The 24,904-nt window shown below is 47.6% G+C and overlaps 1 protein-coding gene across 10 annotated transcripts in view; it reads right to left on the bottom strand.

Annotated features, from left to right (window-relative positions):
• The window catches only part of RBFOX1 (RNA binding fox-1 homolog 1), a 1,240,357-nt gene that overhangs the window by 843,353 nt on the left and 372,100 nt on the right, over positions 1-24,904 (bottom strand). The gene's annotated exons all lie outside the window — the stretch shown is intronic.

Here is a 24,904-nt window from a genome sequence, read left to right as displayed (position 1 = left end):
TAGAGTTGTGGGAAACTACTGCATCTAATAGTGTTAGGATGTGTTACTAAAGATCAAGAGTTCAACTAGGAAGAAAATGGGCCCCGATACAGTTTCTTCCCATATAGGGTTGCCAATCTCCAGGTGGTGGCTGGGGATCTCCTGCTATTACAACTGAACTCCATCCGATAAGAGTTCAGTTCACCTGGAGAAAATGGCCACTTTGGCAATTGGACTCTATGACATTAAAGTCCCTCCCCTCCCCAAACCCCGCCCTCCTCAGGCTCTGCCCAAAAAAACCTCCTGCTGGTGGTGATGTAGGACCTGGCAACCCTATTCCCATAGCTGGTAGAAAACAAACTTACCTACAAGCCTGACTTTTACAAATAGCACCCAGAGGTACATTTATCTGATACCTCAAGTAAACTGTGCAGCAGACTCAGTTCTGGCAAAAGCTATGCATCGGGGGAAAGTTAAAATATTTATTAGCTCAACAGAGCTAGGAGCACTGCATGTTTGGAAACAGGCTCCTGCCAGGCCTAGTTCAGATATTCTCCTCATCCAAACTTCTTCCTTGATTTTGGAGTTCTAAATTATCAGGTCTCCTTTCCTCTAAATGAAATTGATAGATTAGGAACCTTCTGTTGTTCCACGTTAATTTACTAAGCAAGGTATTTTAGTCAACATCACACCATTACCATTTTTATACCAAAACTAGCACAGATGAGAACTCTTTCATCCAATGATGCTGAGACCCCAAACTTTCCATTATACAAAGGTTTCTAGCCCTCAGTGTTTGCATGTGAAACATACAAAACACTGAGACTAACATACACAAGGATGCAAGAAAAAAACAGCTCTTGTTATTGTTTCTGCCACTGTCACAATAACCAAAAGAGAACTGACATTAACTACTAAAGAGGGGGAAATTCTCTCATTTTCGATCAGTATGAAGAAAAAAATTACATTTCCAATTCTGAAACCTGGTATTTAATATCTGTCACTGTGCTATTTTTGTTTCTTCATGCTCAATTAATTCAATTAGATTTGCATTATTTTTTTTAACCATAATTGCATAAAAATTGTGTGAAAGGAATGAAGAAGGAACCATGGCAAAGGCTCACAATGATAATACTAAAAGAAAAAGAAAAGAAAAGGGCATATTTGTACATTCCTTTTTATACATGCAATGCAATATTTTCATCTAAGGGGTGGGGGTTTGAAAGCTGTACACCTTACCAGGACTCTGGGACAGAGAGTGCTAAACATCATGTGGAACACAGGCAGGATGCTGCTGCTGCAGTCGTCTTGTTTGTGGCTTCCTAGAGGCACCTGGTTGGCCCCTGTGTGAACAGACTGCTGGACTTGTTGGGCCTTGGTCTGATCCAGCAGGCCTTTCTTATGTTCTTAGGACTTACGAATCCCATTCATATGCTCCAGCTCCCTATGTACCCCTTTTCGACTGTACTGTCTCAGCACATATCTAACTTTCAGCTCCCCAATACCACCTCTGCCCACACAAAAAAAATGCTAATTAAAATGGGAGGGGGAGAAACACATCTACCCTCTCTGCCCCCCCCCTTCCCCCAGTAATCATGTTTGAATAAAATGCCAGGCTTGGTAGACCATAGAGAACAGTAAATGAGAAGTTCAGGGTTGAATGTACAATTTCAGTTCTGGCCACCTGTGCATAACCTTTACAATACAGCCATTCAATTTTTGGTTCACTGGGTTATTTTAGCAATACATGCGTTATCATTGCCTGTTCTCGTGCATTTCTGTTTCAGAGAGGCCGAATGGGTTCGCCTCAAGCAAGAATTCATTGTGCAAAGAATGCATGTACCTAAAATATGTACCTTGCTTGGAGAGAAATACTTAAGTGTTCATTAACTTGAACAATATGGTTAAGCAGCCAGCAGAGGTGACGTGGTTGTAATACGTGACTAGGAGGCTGAGGCTTGGGTTCAAATCCCAACTCAGCCATGAAGCTCACGATCAGCCAGCAGGGTGTAGTGGTTGAGAGCGGTGGTTTGGAGCGGTGGACTCTGATCCGGAGAACCAAGTTTGGTTCCCCACTCCTCCACATGAGCGGCGGAGGCTAATCTGGTGAACTGGATTTGTTTCCCCACTCCTACACACAAACCCAGCTGGGTGACCTTGGGCAAGTTACAGCTCGGTTAGAGCTTGCTCAGCCCTGCCTACACCACAGGGTGTCTGTTGTGGAGAGGGGAAGGGGATTGTAAGCCGGTTAGAGTCTCTCTTAAGTAGTAGAGTCTCCCTTAAGTGGTAGAGAAAGTCAGCATATAAAAACCAACTCTTCTTCACTCTCTCTCAGCCTAAACTGAGCTTGTTAGAGGAAGAGTGAGATTACTAATTATAGACCGTGGTGAGTGTATCGGGTTTGGTAATGCAGGTTCAAATTCCGACTATGTCAAACAGCTCATGGGGTGAACTTAAACCAGTCTTTCTCAACCTACTCCACTACACGGGGTTCTTCTGAGGTCCTTGGGGAAAGGGCAGGAAATAAACAAGCACACAGTATAACTTTAATGTTTCCAAACAGCCAAAATTTTAAATAGTTCAATTAGAAAGGATCATTTGGGATTCAAGAAGCCATTAGAATAGCAGACCCAAATTCATTCATTCCGTGCTACCCAACTCCTGCACGATTTTCATTAACAGAACTCCTATTTGTTTCTTCAATACCGCACTGATGGACTCTCTCTTTTTAAAATAAAGAAGTAATTTTAACCACTGCATGGGGAAGTGTAGCTATGCCACAACTCAGTGAAGAAGAAGAGTTGGTTTTTATATGCCGACTTTCTCTGCCACTTAAGGGAGAATCAAACTGGATTACAATCACCTTCCCTTCCCACAACAGACACCCTGTGAGGGAGGTGGGGCTGAGAGAGCTGTGACTAGCCCAAGGTCACCCAGCTGGCTTCGTGTGCAGGAGTGGGGAAACAGATCCAGTTCACCAGATTAGCCTCCACCACTTATGTGGAGGAGTGGGTAATCAAACGCTGTTCTCCAGGTCAGACTCCACCACTCCAACCCACCGCTCTTAAACACTACACCACACTGGCTCCCAGTGAAGTTGAAGGCATTCTGGTCTCCATTTGCATCTGATGAGTCTGTGCAAACAATGTGCACTACCAATCCACTCTCTAAAAGTCCACCTGTAAAGCAACAATAACCGTAAAAAACAGCGATGATTAGAATACTTGCATTGCAGCGTGTAACATTAGAGATAAACAGCAATAAAGTCTGTTTTAATATAGGTAGGCAGGCTCCATCCCTCCCAGCCTTTCAGAAGGCCCATAAAAGTGGTTTTACTAGAATGGGCTTTAGGCTGAGGGTGTGGAAATATTTCTTGACTGATAGCTCGCTTTCCTTCTGGCAGAGTCTGTCGACCTGTCTGTGTTCTGATAAATTTGCTGCAATTTTTTTTAGAAAAGAAATCATGCTCTTTTGTAAGCTGCTTTAAATTTTAAGGAAAGGTGGGGGGAAGAGAATGGAAAGAGAGAATTTTTCTCCCTCTCTGAAATAATGAAAGTCGGGGTACCCAATGGAGTTGACATGACCAAGAAGGCCCTTTCTCAGAATCCAAAGTTGACCAAAGTGGAGTAGTAGTTTCACAGATCTAATCCTACCTACTACCTATAAAGGATCTAGTATCAACCTTTACAACCCTATATGGTTTGGGGCCAGTATACCTAAAGGACTGCCTTCTCCCAAATGAACCTACTCCTCCACTCCAATCAATGTTGGAAGTTGTGCTTCAGGGGCCCTCGTCATCTGAGGCTACACAGGTGGCAATCTGCGAGAGGGCCTTCATGGTCATGGCCACTCCACTGGGTCCCCTGACTTCCATTATTTCAGAGGGAGAAAAATTCTCTCTGTCCACTCTCTCAACCCCGTGCGTAATGTTATAAACCTCTATGAAGCCCCCCTTAGCCAACTCTTTTCTAAGCTGAGAGCACATGAACGCATGAAGCTGCCTTCTACTGAATCAGACCCTCAGTCCATCAAAGTCAGTATTGTCTACTCAGACCGGCCGTGGCTCTCCAGGGTCCCAGGCTGGGGTCTTTCATGTCACCTACCTGCCTAGTCACTTTTACTGGAGATTCCGGGGATTGAACCTGGGACCTTCTGCATAACAAGCAGATGCTCTACCAAAGTCCCAGACTCTTCATTCTCTTCTCTTAGGTAAGGTAGTCCAACCCCTTAATCATCTCCTTTGCCCACTGCTGCGCTTTTTCGATCTCCTTTTAAGATACTGCAGTTCACCGTTCAAATGTCCAAACCTCAATGCATACTTTATTTCAGCAGTCACTGTGTAAGAAATGTCATTAGCATCATCTCCAATTTGCTGATGAGGGGCTAAGAGAACAGTTGCTTAACGAAGGGTACTTCTCTGAATCAGGAGTTTCAATCTCAAAGCTCACACTCTTAAATTGTCGCTCTTCTTGTGTAACAGACACACAACTGCATATGACCATCACATTTCCCAAGAGACCACACTTTCCCAAGGAACACAAGTATCACTTTGGAGTCAACCACAAAGATGTAATGTTACAAAGCAGGACTTGTGTTTGTAAAGGAAATTGTTGCCATCAGCTTTTTAAACAAACTATTAACTACTTATTTATTTATTATTATATTGTGGTTGTTTGGTTGCCCTCCTTTTAAACAGTGAATCTACATAGCATTTGCAGAATGTAAATGCTTAACACGTTTGGTCTGCTTATGAATAGTCAACACAAAGTTTGCTCCAGCCAAACACTTGAATGTTGCTTTTGGTTCCACAGCAAGACATAAGCTGATCTAGTTCTCAGCATGAACACATTAAGCTGCCTTATACTGAATCAGACCCTTGGTCTTCTCAGACTGGCAGCGGCTCTCCAGGGTCTCAGGCAGGGGTCTTTCACATCACCTACTTGCCCAGTCCCTTTAACTGGAGATGCCAGGGATTGAACCTGGGACCCTTCTGCATGCCAAGCAGATACTCTACCACTGAGCCACAGCCCCTCCCCTCTTCACCCAGAAGTCCCACTGTGTCCAGTGGGTTGCTTTCCATAATAAGTGTGCAAGGAATTGCAAAGTTTGTGCTTCCCTTTCTCATTGCTCAAGTACACCTGGAGCAGGGCGGTGTAGTGGTTAAGAGCGGTGGTTTGGAGCGGTGGACTCCGATCTGGAGAGCCAGGTTGGATTCCCCACTCCTCCACATGAGCATCGGAGGGTAATCTGGTGAACCGGATTTGTTTCCCCACTCCTAGCCTGCTGGGTGACCTTGGGCTAGTCACAGCTCTCTTAGAGCTCTCTCAGCCCCACCTCCCTCACAGGGTGTCTGTTGTGGGAAGGAGAAGGGAAGGTGACTGTAAGCTGGTTTGAGTCTCCCTTAAGTGGTAGAGAAAGTCGGCATATAAAAACCAACTCTTCTTCTACTTGTGCCCTCTGTGCATCTGGCCCATTAAAGCTTAACCCAATCACAACCCATAAAAAGTATCAATTTGGTAAGGCACATGCTTCCCACGTTTTAATCTTTAAAAAACAAAACAGTCAGAATGTGCCAAATGCATCTCAGCAGCTGTTGGGAATGGTACCATGCCAGCAAGCCCTCTTCTCTTCAAGTTACTTACATGAAGGATTTTTTTTTAATCCATTCTTTCGTGGGAAACCTCCTCCTCCCCCTGCAAAATGCATCATTTGTCATACAACAAAACTCACGTTTCCAAGACAAAGAAGCGAGCCTGGTTTAAACCATAATCTGTAGGTTATATAGAATCATTTCAGGCTGTAATGTAAACATATATAGAAAAATGGCTAAGAGGTTCACAGGAGCAGGATGAAAAATGGTCTGTTTCAGTACTATTTATTGAAGGTTTGCAATGATACAGTTTCAAGGGAAAGCTTGATTTCATGAGTTCCACAGCATGGGTGGGAGGGGAAAAAACCTTTTATGATGAGTCTTATTTCCCCCAAGGTCTGGCTTTATTTTAATTTGTTGGATCCGTTTCTCACATGCGTGCAGACGCACTGCAAAAATCAAAACAACATTTAGCGAGAGGCATTTTAAGCCACTGCTCCTCCAAGTTTAACATATGCACAGCCAGAGACTATTAACACATCTCTCAGCCCCTGCAAAATGCACTTGTCGCTTTGCGCAAGCACTGTGCTAGGAACTGCATACATTTCCCACCCTCACACATTTCAGCCTGTCCTTCTTCCAGCCCCGTACCTGAACACGGCACAATCGGACACTCGTTTTGGTCTTTGCCTCACACAAATGGTATCAAATATCCCCTTTCCCCAAGACCCACAACTGAGCATGCAAGAACCCAAATCAACACCAAAAAAGTCTTACACTTCAGGGATCCCTGACACACACAGAGAGAGTCCACATTTTAATCAACAACAACAACAAAATCACAAATGTAAGCACATTAAAGTCCCATCGACTGCAGCAGGAAGGAATAAAATATGTACTTAACAGTGCAATCCTACGCAGAGGTAAGTCGACTCTAAGCCCACCAAATTCTCTGGGTTTAAGATGACAATGACTTCGTACAGGACTGCCCTGCTCCTCTCCAAGGAGCTAAAAAGTGCTCCGCTTCAGCCGGATCGTGCCCTAGCCTCACCAACCTGTTTGTCGCTACAAAAATCAGAACTCCCACACACTCTTAAAGAAATAGTAAGGGGAAAGACGAGCTGAGCCAAGATTTTCCTTTGAAAACATCAGCGGAATTACTCCACGTATTTGGGGGGAACGGACAACAATACAACATTAACTCCAGAGCAGCGACTGTCTTTCAGCAACAGCGAACAAAATCTTGCGGAGCCTTACAGGCTAGCTTTTGCGGACTAGAGTGCACTTTGTCCGACGCGTGTAGCGAAACGTCACCTGGCACATTCGTATAAAGTTATGAAATTACATAAACTGCTATGAATTGTATATCCTATCGTTTTAGTTACTGTATATTCTCCAGTTTTAATTCTGTATCTGACACTGATGTTTTTAATGGTATCTGCCGTATTAATAAATGAATCTGAAGTTATGAAGAGGGAGAAGGACAAACCATAGGATCAAATGGGCTACAAAGAATACCATGCCCTCAATCCCACTAGGTTTGTCAGCATCAGGCAGGGCTGGGAAAGCCTCCGGCCTTCTTTAGTTGTGGGCACCCCAGGGAGGCACCTGGAGCCGCGGCAGACTGGCCAGGGTGCCCGCTCGCCCGATGGCAAGCGGGCACCCTTAAACATTAGACAATATGTTAAAAATGTGAGCGACCTTTTAGGAGCTTGAAAATATAACAGAAGTTCCAAAACTATTACTGCGTGCAACGAAAAAATTCAAATGGTGCCTTTCCTCCCACTTACGTATTTTTTGAAAATTTTATTTATTTCTTATAAAAATTAAACGAAGGCCTTATAGTGGTGGGTGGGCCCCCCTTTGTCTCCTGGCAGCCAATATTTTCAGACCCAGTCCGCCACTGACCTGGAGAGAAGGGCGCCAGGGCGGGATTCAGCCAGCAGCCCTGGGGAGGGCAGCCAAGCCCAGAGAGGCGTTCAGGGTTCTGCAGCTGGAGCTGCAGAGGCCTCCATTGGGGGCTACCTGCCCCTCCCCAGGCACCCTCACCTGGCCCACCTGTGGCTGCCGCAGGGGGGAGGGGGCGCCCCATTGGTCAGCTGCCCCTCGCCCCGCCCCCTCGCAGCCAAATGAGCTCCCCCCTCAACCTGGCATCCCCATGTGGCCCACCTGTGGAAGCCCCGGGAGGCGCCCCATTGGCCGGCCGCCCCTCGCCCCGCCCTCTCGTAGCCAAATGAGCTCTCCCCTCAGCCTGTCCCCCCCCCCGGCCCACCTGGGGGAGCCCCAGGGGGCGGGGCTGGCGGCTGCCCCGGAGGGGAAGGAGGCGCCCCATTGGCCGGCCGCCCCCGGCAGGCAAATGAGCTCCCTCCCCTCGGCCACTCACCATACAGAGAAGCGCCGGGGCCGAGGGGTCCTCTCTGCAAGTCGCCGCCGCCTCTTCTGCCCCGTGGAGGGGGGGAAAAGTTGGCGCGGCGGCTCCGGAGGGCTGCTCCGGCCGCCCGGCCGCCCCCTCCGCGCTGCCCGGCCTTTCCCCCTCAGCGGAGGCCCCCCTCGGCGCGCCCCCTCCTCCCTCCCGGCGACTGAGGGGCGGAGGGGGCGAGGCGGGGAGACGAGGAGGAGGAGGAGGAGGAGCGCGCGCGGCTGGCTCTCGGCTCCTGGCGCGCGCCGGCCACTCGGGGAGCCGCGCGCGCGCGTGTGCGCGTGCGAGGGGGGGGTCTTCCAAAGTTGCCCCGCGCGCCGGGGGCGCAGAGAGCCGCGGAGCTCCGCGCGCCCGGGCGCCCAGTGCGCACGCGTGGCGGTGATTGGGGCGGTGGGACCGGCCGGGCTGGAGACGGAGAACGAGGAGGAGGAAGAGGAGGAGGAGGAGGGGGAAAGAGGAAGAGGGGGGAGGAGAAGGAAGAGGGAGGAGGGGGAAGAGGAGGATGGAGGAGGAAGAGGGGGGATCCCCTTCCCCGCTGCCCTAGGCGGCTTTCCTCCCTCCCCTCCTTCTCCCCCCAGCCCAGCCGGCGCTGCAAAGTGGCTCCGAGAGGGAGGTGACCTTTGGGGGGGGGGGATCGGCTGCTTCCCCGCGGGGAAGGGGGCGAGGAGAGGGGCGCGGCTGCCTTCCCCGCGCTTCCCCCCCCCCATCCCCGATCGCGTGCTCCGCGTCTCCCTAGACTGGGAAGCGGAGGGGCGGCGGCGATCCCCCAAGGCGTTGGGCCCGCGACCCCCTCCGGAATCCGGCGGGGCTCGCACTCCCGGCAAATGACCGCGATCCTCGGCTCTCTCCCAGCCAGGGGGATCGGGCGGCTGGAGGCGCTACAGGAGAGGGTCCCCTCCCCCCCCATTTTCCCCCCTGCGGGACAAAGGGAAGTCTCCTAGGGACGCGCTTGCCGCCCCCCCTCCCCCGATGGCGCGCCGGCGGGCTCTGCTGCCGAGCGGTCGCGTTCACACGTGCGCGGAACATCCGCGATGGCAGGGGCTGTTAGCCTGGGGTCACGGAAGGCAGGCGTTCAGACAAGCCAATGAAACCGGGATGGGGCGCAAGCGCTGGGAGACGCTTCCCCCCCCCCTTGCATGTGGGGCACAGAAAGAGGATGAAAAGCAACCCCAGGGGCTTGGAGGAAAGGGAGGGGAACTTTGAAAGAAGGGGGGTAGAAGCCCCGCATCCAACCCTCCCTTGCTTTGGAGTCGGGAGGGGAATCAAATAGGGAGTTATTTCGCTGAGCGGAGCCATGATTTGAAAGGTTAGGACAGAAGACTAGTCTCGTCAAGTATCATCTTTCCAGCCCCATACTTCCACTCCATAAAGGAGGATCTAGGCTCTGTCCTTGAAGAGACTGAGAGGGGATATGAGAACCATCTTCAAGGACTTGAAGGGCTGTCATACAGAGGATGGTGCCGAGTTGTTTTCTGTTGTCCCAGAAGGTCGGACCAGAACCAGCGAGTTGAAATTAAATCCCAAGAATTTCCGTCTAGACATTAGGAAGGATTTTCTAACAGTCAGAGCGGTTTCTCAGTGGAACAGGCTTCCTTGGGGAGGTGGTGAGCTCTCCTTCCCTGGAGGTTTTTAAGCAGAGGCTAGATGGCCATCTGTCAGCAATGCTGATTCTATGACCGTAGGCAGTTCATGAGAGGGAGGGCATCTTGGCCATCTTCTGGGCATGTAGTGGGGGTCACTGGGGGTGTGGGGGGAGTTGTGATTTTCCTGCATTGTGCAGGGGGTTGGACCAGATGACCCTGGTGGTCCCTTCCAACTCTTATGATTCTGTGATCCTGCATTGCAGCATGTAGTAGGACTACGTAACATATAATTAGGGCCACGAGTTGTGAGTGTGCAAGGGGAGAGAGAAAGCAAGCCACCCTTGCTCTCTGTGCATGCACACGAGCAACGTGCTGCCAAAAGGTAGTCAAAAGCTCAATTCTGTAGAGTCTCGTGGCCCATCGGGTGAGGTTCTGCAGCGTGCCCAAGGTTTGTGACCCATGACTTGAAAACCACTGCCTCGATCTCCTCCGTGGCCACCTCTGACCCCACACACAGATTCCTATCCCATTCTTTTAATCCTCCTTTGGTGATGTACAAAAAACAACAACAAGCCAATGCGTTATTGCCACTGCTTTCCCATCATCCCACAGACCTGTGGCGGAGGGGCGTTGGAGTGATTTGCTTAGCGTTAGGGAGCAGCCGAGTCTGAAAAGTCTCCTAGGAGCATGTGAGAGTCAAGCGTCTAAATAATAAAAGCCATCGGGGCGCTACTAGCTTAGGAAATAAAGGGGTCTATTATCCCCTTAATGCAGAAGCATAACTCCCATGACGTTAATGGTGTGCCGCACACCAGAGAGAACAGAGGCCCGATATTGTGTGACTATACATTAACTAACTTAAGCGACAAAGGCTTCACGCAGGGATAATGTTGAGCAATATGGGGCTGTGTTTATCTGTCACTTGGAACCTTAAAAACATACAAGATTTATTTCTTATGTGTTTATTTAAATTTTAATCCCACCCTTTCTCCACGGTCCTCATAATGTACAGTCCTCCCCTTTATCCCCTGACCTTTGTAGCCCATGCTAGCTTGATCTCGTCAGATCTCAGATGCTAAGGTGGGTGTGCCCTGGTTCATACTTGGATGGGAGACCACCAAGGAAGTTTAGGGTTGCTACGCAGAGGTGGGTAACGGCAAACGGCCTCTGTTTGTCCCTTGCCTTCCAGGCTAGGCCCATCTCATAAGATCTCAGGAGCTAAGCAGGGTCAGCCCTGGTTAGTCCTTGGATGGGAGACCACCAAGGAAGTCCAGGGTCGCTACACAGAGGCACGCAATGGGAAACCACCTCTGAATGTCTCTTGCCTTGAAAACCTTACGGGGGCATCATAAGTTGGCTGCGATTTGACAGCACTTCCTACCACCACTTTTATCCCCACAATAACCTTTGAGGTAGGTTAACCGGAAGAACAGTGGTTGTCCTAGGTCACCTAGTGAGCTTCATGGAAGAATGGGAGGCATTTGAACCCAGGTTTCCCCTGCCCTCATATTCAACTGTTACCTCTACATTTTAGAATCCACCACTGCCAAGCACCTAAAATATTAGGGCCTCTTATCATTAAGTCCCTCAATGGCTCAAGAAGAGGAGTTGGTTTTTATATGCCGACTTTCTCTGCCACTTAAGGGAGACTCAAACCGGCTTACAATCACCTTCCCCTCCTCACAAAAGACACCCTGTGAGGTTGGTGGGGCTGAGAGAGTGGTGACTAGCCCAAGGTCACCCAGCTGGCTTCGTGTGCAGGAGCTGGGAAACAAATCCAGTTCACCAGGTTAGCCTCCACCGCTCAAGCGGAGGAGCGGGGAATCAAACCTGGTTCTACAGATGAGACGCCACTGCTCTTAACCACTACACCATGCCACAGGACTTGAAGTTCTGCCCCATGAACTCATCACCAGTCAAAATCCTCTTCCCAAGCCCGGCTGTCTATGCCCTGGGCTGCAGAGGTGAGGGGGTAAGTGGCCGGGGAAAAGGTCTTCTCAGAGGCAGAGCCTCACCTTTGGAATTCCCTCAACCAGAGGATCACCTTGAGCCTTCTGTCCTTTCCTCTCATTGCCAAGCCAAAACATTCCTTTTTTTACTCAGGCTATTAAGTAAGGAGTTTTAGCTCTTCTGTGGTTTGCTGCTGGCCTGGTTTTCTATGAATATCGTTTTATGTCTCCTCAGGGTATGTATTATGCTATTTTTATGTCCTGGCTTTTTCAAAAACGGTTTTGTTTTGTTAATTTTTTTTGTCTTATCATTTCAGTTGTAAGTAGGGTTGCCGGCCATCTACTGGCAACCCTGGGAGCATTGGGGGGGGGGGGGGCAGGGCAAGGTGACGCTGAGTCACACAACACAAGGATATACCTGGAGTGACGTCACAGCATCAATCTAGGAATCTTCCAAATCTCTATAGTACAAAAGAGTCACTGGAAAAGACAGTAATGCTAGGAAAAGTTGAAGGCAGCTGTAAAAGAGGGAGACCTAACATGAGATGGATTGACTCTATAAAGGAAGCCACGGCCCTCAGTTTACAAGACCTGAGCAAGGCTGTTGACAATAGGATGTTTTGGAGGACACTGATTCATAAGGTCTCCATGAATCAGAAGTGACTTGACAGAACTTAACACAGAGACATATAGTACGAACCATATAGGTTTGGGGATTCCCTAGCATGTCAACACAGTGACATCATTTTCTGGAAGTGACATCACAGCGTTGCCATGACGCCACTTTTCATTTTGCTCCTGCTGCTCCTCTGGGGAGTAGCAGGAAGGGAGATCCGGCCTCCCTAGTTGTAAGCCAGCCTTGAGCAGGTCTCTGGAGTGGTGGCATATACATTTTCCATGACAAATTGATAAATATTTTGCTTGCCAGGTGGAAAGCAATTTTGCTTGCTGGGGAAAGCAATAGGGGACAGCTAACTTGTGAAGCTGAACCCTTGGTCTGACCCCACAGAGACATAATTGGCATGTACCCAGGATAGCCCCGTGGCGCAGAGTGGTAAGCTGCAGTACTACACAGTCCAAGCTCTGCTCACAACCTGAGTTTGATGCCAACATGAGTCAGTTTCAGGTAGCCGGCTCAAGGTGGACTCCGCCTTCCATCCTTCCGAGGTCGGTAAAATGAGGACCCGGCTTGCTGGGGGTAAAGGGAAGGCAACTGGGGAAGGCACTGGCAAACCACCTCGTAAAACAAAGTCTGCCTAGTAAACGTCAAGATGTGACGTCACCCCATGGGTCAGGAATGACCCGGTGCTTGCACAGGAGACCTTTACCCAGGATAGCAAGCCCTGGTCTTGAAGGACCACTGGTCTCAGAATTGAGTATACAAGTCCTTGATCATCCCTTTGCGAGTGCGTGCCAATAGAGGAAAGGAAACTTTATCCCTGCAGATCTTGTGTTACGCAGCATAATCCACACTTGGGGGCATGAAGCTAAAGGGGTTTGATCTTCTCATTTAGACATCAAAACAGTTAATTAAAGATTATGTGAGAATGCGGGAGAGTTCATGGGGTGCCACTCACAGCTGCTGATTAAGAAAACCCTCATTCACACCAGGAAGCGTGTTGGTAATTGCCAGGAAAGTCGCAAGCACTACACTGCAGCCCGAAAAGCCATTAGCAGACATCTTCCGAGCGGCAAAGAAACAGGTAAACAAGTTAATATGCAAGGGGAGAGCGTCGTAGCAGAATGTCTGTTGGCTCTCTGGGGGGGGAGGCAGGGAGGTTAGGAGAGTTACACAGAACCTTTAGGGGGAGGGGAGACATTTCAGGGCATGATGGGAAAGCCACAGATGTACTCTTGTTACGAAGGCATTCAGGACCTGTTTCCGACTTCCAGTGCAATCCAGTTGCTAAGCCCTATACTGGCCTATTTCAAAGATTATACACACCCCTCTGCCTATATAAAATTTCAGACTGCCAATTCCTTGAGGCAGGGACTTAGTTTGTATTCTATAAAGCCTATGGACATTGATATGGCATCACCATCATTCTTCACACAATGCATGAGCTGTGGAACTTTCTGCCCCAGGATGTGGTGATGGCTGCCAACTTGAAAGGCTTTAAGGAGGGTAGTGGACATGTTCATGGAGGAGATGGGGTATTCATGGCTACTAGTTAAAATTGATACTAGTCATGATGCTATACCTGTTCTCTACTAGTCATGATGCTATACCTGTTCTCTCCTAATCTACTAGTCATGATGCTATACCTATTCTCTCCAGGATCAGAGAAGCATGCCTATTATATTAGGTGCTGTGAAACAGAGGCAGGATGGTGCTGCTGCAGTTGTCTTGTTTGGGGGCTTCCTAGAGGCACCTGGTTGGTCACTGTGTGAACAGACTGCTGGACTTGATGGGCCTTGGTCTGATCCAGCAGGGCTTTTCTTATGTTCTTATCATTATTGTTTACAACAGCGGCCAGCCTGATACCTCTGGAAATGCATATCCAAGGCAAGACTGTTATGATCTCCCCCAAGTGTTTGTTCCCAACATCTGTTATTCCAAGGTACACTGCCATAGTGCATGGAGGTTCAATGTGGCCAACAGCCACCGACAAACCTACGCCCTCTGAGTCTGAGTTTAAAAAAAATATCTTGTGGCTCGCATCACATTTGGCAACGAATGCTACAAGTTAATTATGTGTGGCATGAAGGAGTTGCTTATTTATTTCATTCTTGAATGTACTGCTGATACATTTCACTGGATCCCCCCTACACACATTTTAACACTGTGGGAGGGAGAATTTATTTTATGCCTCTCTATCTGTATTTGTCAAATGTGCCGAAGGACAGTCAAAGATATTTTCTATTTTGTAAATGCCTGGCTATTTCATTACCAATAAGCAAGGGAGTATATTACACCATGTCTAATGAAATATACACTCTTAAGGGGATATAAAGTACATTTGTGGGAGATTCTGATGCATTATGAAGTATGTATTCTATAGGAAAAAACCCTTCCACTTTATAAATCTTCAAGAAAATTGCACATTGGAGTTATGCTTTCAACCATTTATGGCTGTTTTATTTATAAGCATGGTATTCTTTGGCCTTAATGCTGCTTGGGAGAAGTAAAATCTGGTTCTCTTTATAAGAGGTTGCCATTTCCAAGCCTTACACTCTCCAGCGTAGCCCCAGAAATCAGTAGGACAACTCCACTATAATGCCATCTTGAAGGGGACTTAAACGTACTTTTTACCAGTAATAAAGAGGCTGAGCCAAAGCCAGAAGCCTCAATCACAATATGGTCTATTTGTATCATATCAGAAGTATTTTTTTTCCTTTTCATTGGTCACTATGTTGATGATTGAATCATGGGGGGGGGGCGCTGTTAACAACCTTCTGCCATGCCCAGAGAACTAATGTTCGGAGCCCCGCTCAGCATTTTAAATTTCGTTCCCGCCTCATGCATGCGTTCACAGGAGATAAGAATCTAAGAAGGAGGAGGAGGGGGGTTATATGCTGACTTTCTCTACCACTTAAGGGAGACCCAAACCGGCTTAAATCACCTTCCCTTCGCCTCCCCACAACATAAACCCTGTGATGTAGGTGGGGCTGAGAGAGCTCTAAGAGAGCTGTGACTAACCCAAGGTCACCCAGCTGGCTTCATGTGTAGGATGGGGGAAACAAATCCAGCTCACCAGATTAGCATCCACCGCTCGTGTGGAGGAGTGGGGAGTCCAACCCGGTTCTCCAAGTCAGAGTCCACCGCTCCAAACCAGCGCTCTTAACCACTACACCAAGCTGGCTCTCAACTTGAGGAGAGTTTACAGCTGCTACTATGTTCACATGTTGCTTAATAATGCTCCAATATAAACCTCATTTGGTGCTCACTGTATTTCCGGAGGGCTTTTACCAGAGACTTGGCCTTTTTTTAAAAAAAAATGCCTTATGAAATTATACTCCCCGTCCACCGCAACTGTCGCGCTCTGCCAACGCGATTATTTCCGTGGGTCTTAATTTTCTAAAGCTTCCCCGCTCTCTCTCGCTGGCAGAAATGAATAACTGGATAAACAGAATATGCCGGATCTGTCTTAGTGTATAATGAAAACCCCACTGAGGTGACTCTTGTGTCATTGATTACTGGAGGGGGGGAAAGGATGGGAGGGTTTCCTTCTAGGGCAGGGGGCTTCCCGCACTCGCTGGTTCTAAACCTGGGAGCTGCTGCCTCCAGCAACGGGCCAGACTTAGTGCTCGAAACCTTCCGGCAAGACATAAACCCTCAGCCCGGCCTCCGCTTTCCAGACAATCCAACTGGAAATCACCCAAGCTAGAGCGAAAGCCATTTTTTACACAGACGCATCTGATGATTGTGATGTTCGCCGCCTCTCTGCTCTTGGTTGCTGTTTAGAAACATTCGTCCCCCTGCCGTTCCCACCCATGTAGCTCTCCGCGCAACATAAGCATGAATTCTCTCTCCCTCTCACCCAAGGCTTCTCCAGATGTGCCAGCCTGATCTGGTCTCTTCCTCCACCCTCAAGAGCTTCCCTACCCACCACTCAGTAGGGGCCCTCCAGGAAAACTCGCAATGGGTGACGGCAACAAAGAGATAGACCTCTCCTCTGGCAGGCCCCTGGTCTAAAGCCTGGTTGGTGCATGCTGGGGGTCAAGGTGATAAAAAAAATGGATTGTTCCCCTTCAGGCCATGCCTTCCACCTTTGAGTGTTCCTTTGCATAACACTGTTCCACTAGAGACAGTGGAAAGGTCTATCCCCATTTCTGTACCTGCTACACTGACCAAACACTGAACATGAGACAGGAGTGTGATGCGGTAGCTAAAAAGGCAAATGCGATCTTGGGCTGCATCAACAGAAGTATAGTGTCCAGATCACATGAAGAGATGGTGTCGCTTTACTCTGCTCTGGTTAGACCTCTACTCTTCTCTGGTTAGACCTCACCTAGAGTATTGTGTTCAGTTTTGGGCACCGCAATTTAAGAAAGATGTAGACAAGCTGGAATGGGTCCAGAGGAAGGCAACAAAGATGGTGAGGGGTCTGGAGACCAAGTCCTGTGAGGAAAGGTTGAAGGAGCTGGGCATGTTTAGCGTGAAGAGACGACTGAGAGGGGACATGTTACCCATCTTCAAGTACTTGAAGGGCTGTCATATGGAGGATGGTGCCGAGTTGTTTTCTGTTGCCCCAGAAGGTTGGACCAGAACCAATGGGTTGAAATTAAATCAAAAGAGTTTCCATCTAAACATTAGGAAGAATTTTCTAACAGTCAGTGCGGTTCCTCAGTGGAACAGGCTTCTTCGGGAGGTGGTGGGCTCTCCTTCCCTGGAGGTTTTTAAGCAGAGGCTAGATGGCCATCTGTCAGCAATGCTGATTCTATGACCTTAGGCAGTTCATGAGAGGGAGGGCATCTTGGCCATCTTCTAGGCATGGACTAGGGGGTCACTGGGTGTGTGTGTGTGTGGGGAGGTAGTTGTGAAATTTCTGCATTGTACAGGGGGTCAGATTAGATTACCCTGGTGGTCCCTTCCAACTCTATGATTCTATACACTGGCTTTCTACTAGCGAGGAGTTTTACTATAAGCCACCCACGTGCCTCCAACCTGCTTGAGGGTCCTTCCCTTGTCTGCTCACAAGCACTCCCGCTGCCCCGTGCTCACGGCTGCCTGAAGACCTTTCCCCAGTGGCTCCAGGCAGTGTGTGGCATCAGGGAGCACGAATAGTGGAGTTCCAGCAAGTGATTCCTCCAGGGGCATCAGCCGCAGTGGGCCCCGCCAGAAACCTGGGGCCTTGGCAGCTGCCCCATCTCAGGCTTTGCTGATGCCAGCCCCAATTAGCTCGGGCAGTGATCATTCAAACTGACTGAACAGGCAGGGGGACAGTCATGATGCTCGGTCGGAGGGTAGATTTGGCTGTGCCACCTTAACCGGGACAACGGGCTCCTAAGCAGACAGCGGGCTCGGTTTGCTGGGGAATATTACAGCGCCATAGAAGAGGTTGGCAGAACTTTCTCTTTGTTCTTCTGGAGCATTTCCCCCTTCTGGGCCTGCTGTTTTATTTGTAAGCTGCACTCCCTTTGACCCTGTCACTCCTCGCATAACCGTTAGGCAGACGAAGTCAAACCGCATCGCGTAAAATTACAGCAAATTACAGTAATCTGCAAATTATTAGCATTTTTATGAACCCTCTATTTTTCTCCTGAGATTGATACATGGAAGCTGGTTAAAAAAACACACACCAAAGCCTGCTCCTGATAACAGAAGGAAGCTGACTTTTTTTTTTGCCTTCAAAAGGCTATGATACAATTTGATATCGGCACATTACTTATGTTTATTTTTAAGCAGAAGGTTTATGGGGAAAGACTACGGAGAGCCCAATTGTCTATCCAGCTGATGGAATACTCCAGCCTACTATTGACATTCCTGGTGAAGTAAATGGCTGGATTGCTCTATGCGGCATATTTGCCAAGGTGGCCAGATGGAGAGGAGGGGACCGCTCTCTGGACCAGTGGAGCAACCCTTCCTACCAGAGGGAATGACAAACCAATTTCTCTCTGATGGGCCCCCGTGTCTCTGCATACATCTCTGCACACAGCCTGGGTGGCAAAGCAATACCCTAAGAGCTGCACAGAACATGAGCATCTTCAGTATGGTGTGGTATAATGGTTAGAGCTTTAAAGTAGGGCTGGAGAGACCTGGGCTCAAATTCCGGCCCGGCCCTGAACTTTACTAGGCAACCTTGGCCAAGTTGCTGTCATGGATGGAACAAGACATTAGGAAGAACTTTCTAACAGTCAGAGCGGTTCCTCAGTGAAACAGGCTTCCTCAGGAGGTGGTGAGCTCTCCTTCCCTGGAAGTTTTAAAGCAGAGACTGGATGGCCATCTGTCAGCAATGCTGATTCTATGACCTTAGGCAGTTCATGAGAGGGAGGGCACCTTGGCCGCCATCTGGGCATGGAGTAGGGGGTCACTGGGGGTGTGGTAGGAGAAGGTGGTTGTGAATTTCCTGCATTGTGCAGGGGGTCAGGTTAGATTACCCTGGTGGTCCCTTCCAACTCTATGATCCTAAGATATAGATTAAAGTGTTTTAAAAGGGACAAACTTCAAGCTGTCCTTGAATTCATCCACTCTGTAAACATGTGATTAAGAATGACCTACCTACCAGGGTTGCTGTCTGCAAACGATAATGGTTACACCCTAAAGCACCTTGGCTCAAGGAAACTGCCGCCTACTTAACTGATAAAAATTAAGCTGGGACAAAATCTGGCCAGTAGTTCGCCTTGACATTCTGACGGTAACGATGAACAATTACACTGTCTTTCATAAGAGGCAAACAAACCTGAGGATTCCCATTAGGAAACCTGACTAGCGCTAAGCAAAACAGTATATTATGTCTCCTTAATGGAAATGCCTATATTACCATTGCAGAGCTGAATGTATATTAATTGTTGGGCTTTAGCAACTATCTGGCCATTAGTTTTATGACATTGCTCAAGGAAAAAAAAACGCCGTCTATTATTCCGCCCAAAATACAGAGGTCAAATGTTATTAATTAGCACAGCCACACAATTCGCTGCTGCCAAATGGATATTCCTAAATAGCTCCTTGATTGAGAACCGATGCCTCATTAATCTTAAAACATAGCAACCTGGAGAACATCAGTAAAGTCAAGGAAAATTACGACTGACATTATGGGGAACACAAGCTGCCCGTTGCAAGTATGTGTTCACTCATTAGAACCTTTTCCCGATGTATCTCAGGGACATCTACAGGGAGAGAGGTGAAAATGGGGCACGTCAGAGATTGAGCGGTTCACCTTTAATTCCCTCTCTTAGGAAGATACAGAGTCAGACCATGGGTCAACCTAGCTCAGTATTGTCGCCACTGATGAGCGGCAGTAGTCCAAGGTCTCAGACCAAGGAAGATAGTTCCAGAGGGTAGATCAAGGAAGGGAGGGAGGGGCTGTGACTCAGTGGTAGAGCATCTGCTTGGCATGCAGAAGGTCCCAGGTTCCATCCCCAGCAACTCCAGTTAAAGGGATGAGGCAGGTAGGTGATGTGAAAGACCCCTGCCTGAGAGCCTGGACAGCCGCTGCCGTTCTGAGTAGACAATACTGACTTTGATGGACCAAGGGTCTGATGCAGTAGAAGGCAGCTTCATGTATAATTAGGAGAGGGGCTGTGGCTCAATCGTAGAGCATCTGCTTGGCATGCAGAAGATCCCAGGTTCAATCCCCGGCATCTCCAGTTAAATGGACTAGGCAGGTAGGTGATGTGAAAGACCCCTGCCTGAGACCCTGGAGAGCCGCTGCCAGTCTGAGTAGACAAACCTGACTTTGATGGACCAAGGGTCTGATTCAGTAGAAGGCAGCTTCATGTGTTCATGTGAAGATACTTCCCAGTATCAGCTCTCTGTGATCATTTAAGTGGGGATGCCAAGAACTTCACCTGGAACCTTCTGTGCAAATAAAGCCAACGCTTAGCCACAAATAAAGAAAGCAAGGGGTCTCTAATGAAGAATTCTCAGCGCTCTCCCCAAACGAAGCTTCCATTGATATAAGATTGAAGTATAGAGGTATTCATCCCCAAAGATTAATACTGGCCTTTCTTGGGCCTAGGTTGCTTTGTCATGCAAAGATAAAAGCTACATTGACCACTACTTGGATTAGACACATGTCTCTTCCTTGTGTTTCTTTTATGCATTAGCAATGGTCACATATTTGAATACACAGTGTCACAGAAGCTTAACGAAAATTTAAACAGACTGTCTGGAAATGCCCCTGGAGTACAGGAATCCTTGTACGCTCTTGGGGAGGAGGAGCTAACTTTCCAAGGGCTGAAAGCAGAATCCTCTATATCCATCAGTTCTCACATTCAAGGACCGTGCAGGTGGGCATGAGATAAATGCTTACAGCAAGGATCAAGTGAAAAGCAAATGTCCATTTTCATCTCGGGTCATTCAGTCTATTCCCTTAAGAGTGAGCTCTGGCAAATTCCCTCGTGTCTTTTTCTCCTCGTCTTGAAACCTCCATTTCCCACATCTACATAATGCTAAATGCAAATCAGAATTTTTTTACCAATGGTTTCTACTTCACCTATCAATCTAACTTTTATCAGGGACTTTAGGCAGCATACAAGGCTGAGCTCACAAGCAGGTTCAGCCAACTGGGGTGTTGTGGCTCACGGCTCAATTCTGGGACACCTCTGCTGTTGACTTCAGCAGAGCCAGCATGGTGTCTTGGTTAAGAGCGGTGGTTTGGAGTGGTGGACTCTGATCTGGAGAACCGGGTTTGATTCCCCACTCCTCCACGTGAGCGGCGGACGCTAATCTGGAGAACTGGATTTGTTTCCCCATTCCTACACACGAAGTCAGCTGGGTGACTTTGGGCAAGTTACAGCTCTGTTAGCACTCTCTCAGCCCCACCTACCACACAGGGTGTCTCTTGTGGGGAGGGAAGGGAAGGTGATTGTAAGCCGGTTTGAGTCTCCCTTAAGTGGTAGAGAAAGTCGGCATATAAAAACCCAACTCTTCTTCCTCCTCCTCCTCCTCTTCTTCTCCTTCTTCTTCTCCTCCTCCTCCTCTTTCCCACAAGCCAATTTCTGCCCTGGCTTTCCTGCCCTCTGAAGATCCCACATGCCTTTTTATTTATTTTTTTACCTCCACAGTTACACCACAGAAGTACAGAAAAGGGGAGAAGGAAAGGTGGTGGATCTTTACAGGTAAAATGCAGTGTCCCAGTCTAACTCCTTGTCTTGGCAAACATTCATATTTATCACATGTTCAAAAAATGGGAAGGACAGAAAGCAGATTGGCAAAGGAGGAACTTATGAGGGCTGCATCTGGGGTATGTTATGTAGTAAAGTCATTTCTAAATCCAAAAAGGACACTTTTCTCAGACTTGATGGAAGAATAGGATCAAGTTCTTACATGAAAGGCACAGTTCTTTGAAGGTCTGCATGTAGACAGCTGGTTATTGAAATGCTTGGTTGGTTTTTCCCCCCTCTACTCAAATTCAGAACAGACAAAATGGCAAATTTCATATTTCCCTTATGCCTCATTCACTCACTGATGAGACGATCAAAATTCCACAACACAGAGAAGTCTCAGTTCAAGCCACATTTCTGGTTGTAATTTGAATACAGAATAAAATCCACTTGCCCCAAACTTCTTTCTAGACATTCTGGAAGAATCCTAGGATAGAACAGGATGTGGATGTTAAAGTAAGAAGGTTCTGGATATACCGAATCAAGGGAATTCAGATAAGCGAACTGCCCGTTGGTTGGTTAATAAACTTGAACTTCTGTGGCCATGCTGTTTCAGTGCAAATGTTCAAGCTTCCGACATGGGTTTTCCACACTCTGGAAGACCAACCACAATTGTATTCTTTTCCTGACCCTACTAATGAAATTTAATAGGAATATTCATGGTAAAACTGATGCCTGGCTTTGCGTCACTTGAATACACATTGCCCCAAAGCCAGGAATGTCAGACATGAAATGTGTGGAAAGAGAAGGATCTCGACGACAATGTGTGAGAGCAAAAAGAAATGAAAAGAGGTGTGTTCTTCATACACCATCCAATAAGTAATTGGAATAGAGAATCCTGCTGCTGATCTCCTTGGAAAGTGCCAGAGAAAGGCACCGCTGTTTGCCGAATGGATCCCCGGGCTTCATCCTTTAAGTCAGGGGTGGGGAACCTTTTTTCCGCCAAGGGCCATTTGGATATTTATAACATCATTCGCGGGCCTTACAACGCTATCAACTTAAAAATTAGTCGACCAATAAGTTTCTCCACGGCCCAGGTGGGAAAGGGTTAACACAGTTTCTTGGGCGGTCCTAGCAGCTCCATAGCCAACGACTCTTCTGCAAGGGGGAAAAAGCTTCCTTTCTCGGCAAAACAAACTCACATCCACCTTGAATAGAGGCTATTCCTGTCTGTGGGAGGGGGCGTATCGCCAGTCTTAGATCCTTCTGAGGTAGAGATCTGCCAGGACCCACAAAGGGCCAGACCAAATGATTTTGTGGGCCTTAAACGGCCCCCAGGCCTGATGTTCCCCACCCCACTTTAAGTTGAAGTGGCATCTACCAGAGTCGCCCAACAAGATGTCAATCATCACACCATCTGAGATGCTGACTTGTCTTTCCCCCCAGGACCAATGTTGTGCCGTCCACCCTCCATCACTGAGAAAAGGTCAAAATGACACTCATTTGAGGCGCATACAAGTTTCTATTAAAAAAAAACCCTTTGCAACATTAGCCAAATAATTGGCCAAATATCACTCTCCCCTATTTCTCCAACACTCTTGGCAGCAAATATTCCATTTAAAAGGCTTGCTGCATTGGAATCATATTCCAGTCCTATTTTAGTTTTTTTTTCCCAGTTGCAAAGAAAGACATTTGGCAAAACAACAGATTGTTCCATCACCGTGTTTTACACAATGCATGGAAATTCCTCATTAACCACCCTATTGTAAGAGAGAGCCATTTCCAAGCCCAGACTTTGCCTGGGAGCTACTGTGGTGGGCGGACTCCAAGAATTTCTTCTCCCCTCATTCTAAGGCTCATTGAGTTTTGCTGTCTATGTATTATTTTATCCCGTTCTTCCTCTGTGGAGCTTAGATGGTCCTCCCCCTCCCCCCAACACACACACACAAGTTGTTTTCAGAACAATCCCTGTGAAGTAGGTGAGATTGGAGAGTGTGACTGGTACAAGATTACAAAGAGGACACCATGGCTGAGTGGGGATTTCATAGAATCATAGAGTTGGAAGGGACCACCAGGGTCATCTAGTCCAACCCCCTGCACAATACAGGAAATTCACAACTCCCTCCCTCCCCACAACCCCAGTGACCCCTACTCCATGCCCAGAAGATGGCCAAGATGCTCTCCCTCTCATGAACTCCTAAGGTCATAGAATCAGCATTGCTGACAAATGGCCATCTAGCCTCTTCTTAAAAATCTGCAGGGAAGGAGAGCTCACCACCTCCTGAGGAAGCTTGTTCCACTGAGGAACCACTCTGACTGATAGAAAATCCCTCCTAAGGTCTAGACGGAAACTCTTTGGATTTAATTTCAACCCATTGGTTCTGGTCCGACCTTCTGGGGTAACAGAAAACAGCTCGGCACCATCCTCCATATGACAGCCCTTCAAGTACTTGAAGATGGTTATCATATCCCCTCTCTGGGATTTGAATCCCAATGGGCCAGGATAGCCTGATGAAGGTACTGAGGAATCCACTTCTCAGAGAGCATCTTCCAGGGAGGTGCTTGACAGTAGGTCCTTCTTCTCAGATAGGGCCTGACTCATACTCCCATGCCAAGCCGGGACAGTCCATGACATAGGCGTTCTAGGAATGAGAACAAATGTTTCCTATTTTGTTTCTCTGTTAAATTCAGTTATATTTTTGCCAGCCGTTTCATTCGTAGTCTTGTGGATTTGTTTGTACTGTGTGCTCATCTTACACGGTTTTTCTAAGAAATTTATGCAGTGTCTATATGCATATCATTTCTGGGTATAATATCTTGCAATGCACGACGTTGACGTACGGATGCACAAATAACATTGAAAAGTGTGTTCATTTTATGAGGAAAATTCAGCGCTAGGAAACAAAATAGTGTGAAAATAAAGAATCACTAGTTTGATTTGCACGAGGGAGGGGGTAGGCAGGGATTTGGGGCTCAAAACAGCAGGCCTGTGAAGTTTGAAAACCATATTTAACCACCAATGATTATTTCCCCACCTTTTTATGTTTCAGTGAGTTTTCCCTGTAAAACATACGCGTTTCTCAGCATTGTTTGCCTGTCAGTAAAATGCCATTATATGTTACACCATATTATATGCATACATGAAAAGAGCTGAGAATCAGAACGGTGGATAAAAATATAAATGAATATAAGAAGAACCAAAACAGGGAACCACCCACTCATCCCTAACTATAGATATGGTAGAATAAAAAGGTAACAAGCAGGGGATTCCAGTAATCTAAAAAGAAGGGGGGGTCCAATCCATTCTCTCCTTGTTTTCAAAGCTGTTCAGGATGTGGCACCCCTTCAATGTAATAGTTAATATTCCCAATAACTTTAAAAAAAAATGGTTTTCTGTTCTTTCTTTATTTGAGTCATTGTGCTTTCTCACTGGGCAATCGTCTTGCTTTCCTCCTGAAGATCACAGACCGTTGTATTTCGCAAGAGCACGTGGGAGCTTCAAAAGCTTCCCAGCAACTTTTGATGCCAAAAGGTGAGACCCATTATTACCTGGTCACCATAGAAACAAGAACCCGAGTCCCCGCCAATGACATTGTCACGGGGCTCTGTGTTTTATTGTATAATCGTTGGGAGGATTATTTAAAGAACAAGAAGGATAACAACACTGGAGATAGTC

Source organism: Euleptes europaea, chromosome 21 (genome assembly GCF_029931775.1).
Source record: "Euleptes europaea isolate rEulEur1 chromosome 21, rEulEur1.hap1, whole genome shotgun sequence".
Classification (NCBI taxonomy): domain Eukaryota; kingdom Metazoa; phylum Chordata; class Lepidosauria; order Squamata; family Sphaerodactylidae; genus Euleptes; species Euleptes europaea.
This window is presented reverse-complemented; position numbering and strand designations above follow the sequence as displayed.